We start from the raw sequence: 5981 nt of genomic DNA, 5'->3' as shown, positions 1-5981 counted from the left end.
TTCAGAAGCAGATGCCGCCTCCTCCAGCTGTTACTGTTAGTGCTCTCCACCACCACAACTAACCGTGCAACTGCTTCCTCATCTTCATCCACGAGCCGCGAGGTAACTCTTCTAGATTTCAAGGCCAAGATCTCCCGCCGGCGTGCTAGACTCGTGGAACTAGAGCACCCGCTACCAGGGTTTTCTCTACGGGTATATTTTTAAAATCTCCGTGGCCACCGATAATTAGAAATATCGGATATATCAGAAATTTAGGCAATAAAAAAACTTTCGGACAAAATTTACAAAAATTGGTTATTTTTGTTTAGGAAACCATGTACATCATTTCTATATCATTTGAGATAAAAAAACAAAAATGAATCCATACTATATATATATATATATATATATATATATATATTATATTATATTCAGTAGCCAGCTACAAAATAAGTTATTCTGTAGCCACCTCCATTTACGATAATTTTATATACTAATTTACGATAATATCAATACATATTTACGATAGTTGGGTTACTATAACACATGGCGATATTTACCGTAACGTTATAGTAAACCACCCAGTAAGGAGTTACTATAATCTCGTAAATTAACATAGTAATTATCGTAACTCAAAGTGGCTACAGAATAAGTTATTCTATAGCCAGCTGCAGAGTAGTGTGTATATATATATATATATATATATATATATATATATATATATATATATATATATATATATATATATATAACCTAAAGTACAAAGAAACCCCTTTCATCACAAACGGTCGTCTGGATGATTGGACTATAAATTATATGTTCCATAGCGACGCGGACATTTAGTATACTAGGTCGTGTATCCGTGCGTTGCTATGGGACAACTAAATTTTTTGTACTAAAAATACACGGATCTCCCCTGCTATCGGTAACCTCACTTTCCTGCGCTCGCTGAACCTGAGCTCCAACGGCCTGCAGGGAGAGATCCCTCCCAGCATCGGCTCCCTCAGGCGCCTCCGACGCATTGACCTCGGCTTCAACATGCTCACCGGCGTCATCCCGAGCAACATTAGCCGTTGCATCAGCCTCCGTGACATGCACATCTCCAGCAACAAGGGAGTGCAGGGAATCATCCCAGCTGAGATTGGCAACATGCCATCGCTCTCAGTTCTATCGCTGTTCAACTGCAGCATCACCGGAACTATCCCGTCTTCTCTTGCGAACCTTTCCCGGCTGACAGAGTTGGCCTTGGCAGCCAACTATATTGACGGATCAATCCCTGCAGGCATCGGGAACAATCCGTATCTCGGTTTCCTTTGGCTCTCCGGTAATAATCTCTCCGGTTTGCTCCCTCCTTCCCTGTTCAACCTGTCATCTCTTTATATCTTTTATGTGGCTTTCAACCAGCTTCATGGCCATCTACCATCTGACCTGGGGAAAAGCCTTCCTAGCATCCAAGAGCTTGGGGTCGATGGGAACCTATTTACTGGAGCTCTTCCACCATCGCTAACCAATCTCTCCAGCCTCCAGATTCTTTGCGCCGCATTCAATAGTTTTATCGGAATTGTTCCTTCTGGATTGGGAAGATTGCAAAATCTTGAAGTGTTTTGTATGGGTAATAACATGTTAGAAGCAAATAACGAGGAAGAATGGGAATTTATTGGTTCTTTGGTGAATTGTAGCAGATTACGGCACCTGTCCTTTGGATGGAACAGGTTTGCAGGAAAACTGCCAGGCTCGTTGGTTAATCTGTCTACTAATCTCCAGTTGCTGCAGATTTACAACAACAACATATCTGGTGTCATACTGTCATCCCATCAGATATTGGAAATTTGGCAGGTCTTGAGATGCTTGATTTTGGCAAAAACTTACTCACTGGGGTCATTCCTGAAAGCATCGGGAAGCCTGCACGATTGCAGCTGCTATTCCTCGATTCAATCTACCTCTCAGGACATCTACCATCCTCCATCGGAAACCTTTATAGCCTACTTCAACTTTATGCAGGCGACAATAGCTTGGAGGGGCCAATTCCACCGAGCATTGGAAACTTGCGCAAACTTTTAGCCCTAGGACTGCCAAATAATAGCCTTGCTGGATTGCTTCCTAACGAAATTATGGAGCTGCCATCGATCTCGAGGTTTCTCGATCTCTCCAACAACATGCTGGAGGGACCACTTCCATTAGGAGTCGGTAGTTTGGTAAATCTCGAAGTCCTCGTCCTTTCGGGAAACAAATTTTCTGGTGAGATACCTGATACTATTGGCAACTGCAGGGTCATGGAAAACCTCTTACTGGATGGCAATTCATTCCAAGGAAGCATACCTGCTACGTTCAAGAACATGGCAGGCTTGACCATACTTAATTTGGTGGACAACAAACTGAAGGGAAGCATCCCTAGCGATTTGGCTACCCTTACCAACCTGCAGGAGTTGTATCTTGGCCACAATAATTTATCTGGAACAATCCCAGAGCTTTTAGGTAATTCAACATCGTTGCTTCATCTAGATCTGTCCTACAACAATTTGCAGGGTGAAGTACCAAAAGGAGGAGTTTTCAAAAATCTGACTGGACTATCAATTGTTGGTAACAATGCGTTATGCGGGGGATACCACAGCTCCATCTGCCAAAATGCCCAAGCTCTTATGCAAGAAAGAATAGGAAAGGCATACCTAAGTTTCTTAGAATAGCAATCCCAATAATAAGAAGTCTCATCTTACTTTTTCTGGTTTGGGCTGGATATCACCACAGGAAGTCCAAGACAATACCAAAGAAAGATACGCAACCACAATTTGTAGAGATAGAGCTTCCAATAGTTCCATACAACGATATACTGAAAGGAACAGATGGATTTTCAGAAACAAATGTGCTTGGAAAGGGAAGATATGGTACAGTATACAAGGGCACATTAGAAAATCAAGCCATTGTCGTCGTAGTTAAGGTGTTTAATGTCCAGCAATCAGGATCCTACAAAAGCTTCCAGGCTGAATGTGAGGCACTAAGAAGAGTGAGGCACCGATGCCTTCTAAAGATCATTACATGTTGTTCTAGCATCAACCACCAGGGTCAAGACTTTAGAGCACTAGTCTTTGAGTTCATGGCTAATGGCAGCTTAGATAGATGGATCCACTCAAATTTAGAAGGCCAAAATGGACAAGGAGCACTCAACTTGTCACAGAGGTTGGATATCGCCGTGGACATTGTGGATGCTTTGGACTATCTTCACAACGGTTGCCAGCCATCTATCATCCATTGCGATCTCAAGCCAAGTAACATTCTTCTCAATCAGGACATGAGAGCTCGTGTTGGAGATTTTGGCATTGCTAGAGTTATAAATGAAGCACCAAGCAAACATCCTGTGAATTCCAGTAGCACCACAGGAATAAGAGGTTCCATTGGATATATTGCTCCAGGTAACTCAAGTTTTTTTTGGTTCATGCTTTAAATAATAGCATATATCCCTATTAGCTAATCACTATGTGCTTATGCGTGGGTTAGTAATTGTTAAAAAATAAGTCAAAAATTCATGGATAATTGGGTTAGAGCTCAACAAAATTGCTTCTCTTTGCTCTTTCCCATTTGCTCATATGTTTGCCTTTAGTTTGAATCTTAGCTTCTGCTATGCGTTGGACATGGAAACTGGGATATTCAATGCTTCCCTCAAACATGTAGCCATCGTCTGCATAGTGAGACACATCATGCCTTTATACCATAAGTGGATAACTTGAAAATATATACGATTAATTTTTAGATAGTTTTAAAAGAAACAACAGATGTATGCTCTTAGATTCAGACTCGGGATTACTTTAAAATGTTTATAATAATAGTACAAGTAGGTAATTCAGAAGCAAATTTTCATGGTTATTACTATATGTTATTTTTCATGATGGCGTTATGGATAATTTAGATAAAGATGAGGGGTTATGTTAAGTTAGTTTTCGCAATGTCATATGTTGGTAATTTAAATATACAATATAGAAAAGGCCATTTATGAATGATCTTATAATGGTAGAGGTGCGTATTTTTAGAAAGCACAATATATCAAATGCATATTATCGCCATTGATAACTATAGTATACTGAATTGATGGCTGATGCCTTTTATTTTGTGAGAACATCTCAGATTTATTTTTAGTTATGTCTAGCCTGCTTGTGAGCACTGGTGTGGAGGCTCCTATAGGATTATCCAATTACTAGTAGTAAGACGCACATCAAGTAGTCCTTGACTTTTATACATATATACTTATGTATCCTCATATTTCATTCCACTGCAGAATATGGAGAAGGGCTGGCAGTGTCAACTTCTGGAGATGTGTTTAGTCTTGGCATCACTTTGATCGAGATGTTCATAGGGAAGAGCCCGACAGATGATATGTTTAGAGATGGGATAAGCTTGCATTATTATGCCAAGGCAACTCTTCCTGACAATGTCATGGAGATAGCAGATTCCAACATCTGGTTACACAATGGAGTAAACAATAGCAATGATATAGGGCATATAACAAGAACCTGGGAATGTTTATCGGCCGTCATTCAGCTTGGTGTCATTTGTTCAAAGCAACTGCCCACAGAGCGATTGTCAATGAACGATGCTGCTGCAGAGATGCATGCTATTAGAGATAAATATATCTTTGCTCAATAATAAGTGGTGTTAGTTCATATTAATCACCACTACCTTATACTATCATGTTTCTCTAAATGTATTGTTTAAGTCTGTAATATATTTGCTTCTCTTTTTCCAGTTGTAATATCTCCTTTTATTAATATGTCTATCCAGCATGCAAACCCTTCTTGTTATGTAAAAAGATACACGTATTTTGATTATTCTAGGGGTGAGCTGTACAAGATTTTATCAATTGTGTTGTGTTGTCTTATACCATAGGCTGATAGGCATTATCATTGGTTAGAAAATGTTGATGATCCCAAAAGGTAATGGGTTAGATGGAATCATGCTAGTATAAATGCCACGACACCATTACACTATTCATCTATTTGTAAACTTGTCAATACAATTTGTTATATATAACCAAGCCATGCACTTCATACATATTTCGGTATTGCTTACAATCCCCTTTCTTCCCATCCTCCCTCCAGCTTGCCTAATGCCCTTACCCATTGTTGTGGGCTCAACGATATGGTCCTTCCCTGCTTCGGAGAGGAACGCGAGGACATGGAGCCAGCACAAGGTGAGATAGCCATCGCCTATTGCCTCCTTAGAGGTGGTGCCAATGCCAGCCAAGTTGATCTAGTCCCCGTGCCAAACGTCCCCCACCTGCTCAGCATCAACGAATGTTGTATGAGCATTAGTGCAGCTAAACAACAGGATCAAGTTGTATGAGCATGAACTTGGGAACACCAATCAAGAATCACCAAGCACATACATTGTGCTTAAACACATTAAAAACTTTGCAATTGGTATTGAAGGAAAGTATTCAACATGATCATGAGTACATTCTATCCAACCCAACTATCATACATATCACGATGTCTACTGTTCACCATGTAGTGCTCGCTTCATCAGAGTTAATTGCAGTTCTTGGGGGACGCCTTCACCTAAGCCAAAACACACTCACTGGTGTAATCCGAGTAACATCAGTGTTATGTCAGCCTCCGTGAGAAAAGACGCTTGACGAAGAAGTACCCAGACTTGTAAAACATGGTTACCAATCATATGATGCATGGACCATGCAAATCCCTTAATCGCAATTTCCTGTGCACAAAGGGTCATGATACATGCAAGAACCATTACCCGCAACCTTTCAGTGAGGTCACAATAGAGGGAAAGGATTCATACCCAGTTTAAAGATAGCATGAAGATGGGGAAAAAGAAAAGGTTCGCAAACACGAGCTTGGCGACAGATGGGTCATGCCATACAACTCATATCTCCTATGGTTATTCAACGTAACTACCACATCAATGTTGAGGCATGTAGGAGCATCAAGACTATCAAGTACTTGTTTAAGTATATTTACAAGGGTCATGACCAAACATCTATGGCTAGGAGAGAG

At 40.5% G+C, this 5981-nt stretch overlaps 1 pseudogene; it reads left to right on the top strand.

Moving 5' to 3' along the window:
- Nucleotides 1-885: 885 nt before the first annotated feature.
- LOC136543552 (probable LRR receptor-like serine/threonine-protein kinase At3g47570) lies at nucleotides 886-4614 on the top strand (annotated as a pseudogene).
- The last annotated feature ends 1367 nt before the right edge of the window (nucleotides 4615-5981 follow it).

Source organism: Miscanthus floridulus, chromosome 3 (assembly GCF_019320115.1).
Source record: "Miscanthus floridulus cultivar M001 chromosome 3, ASM1932011v1, whole genome shotgun sequence".
Lineage (NCBI taxonomy): Eukaryota > Viridiplantae > Streptophyta > Magnoliopsida > Poales > Poaceae > Miscanthus > Miscanthus floridulus.
The sequence above is the reverse complement of the archived record's forward strand: the minus strand, read 5'-3'. Positions and strand labels throughout refer to the sequence as shown.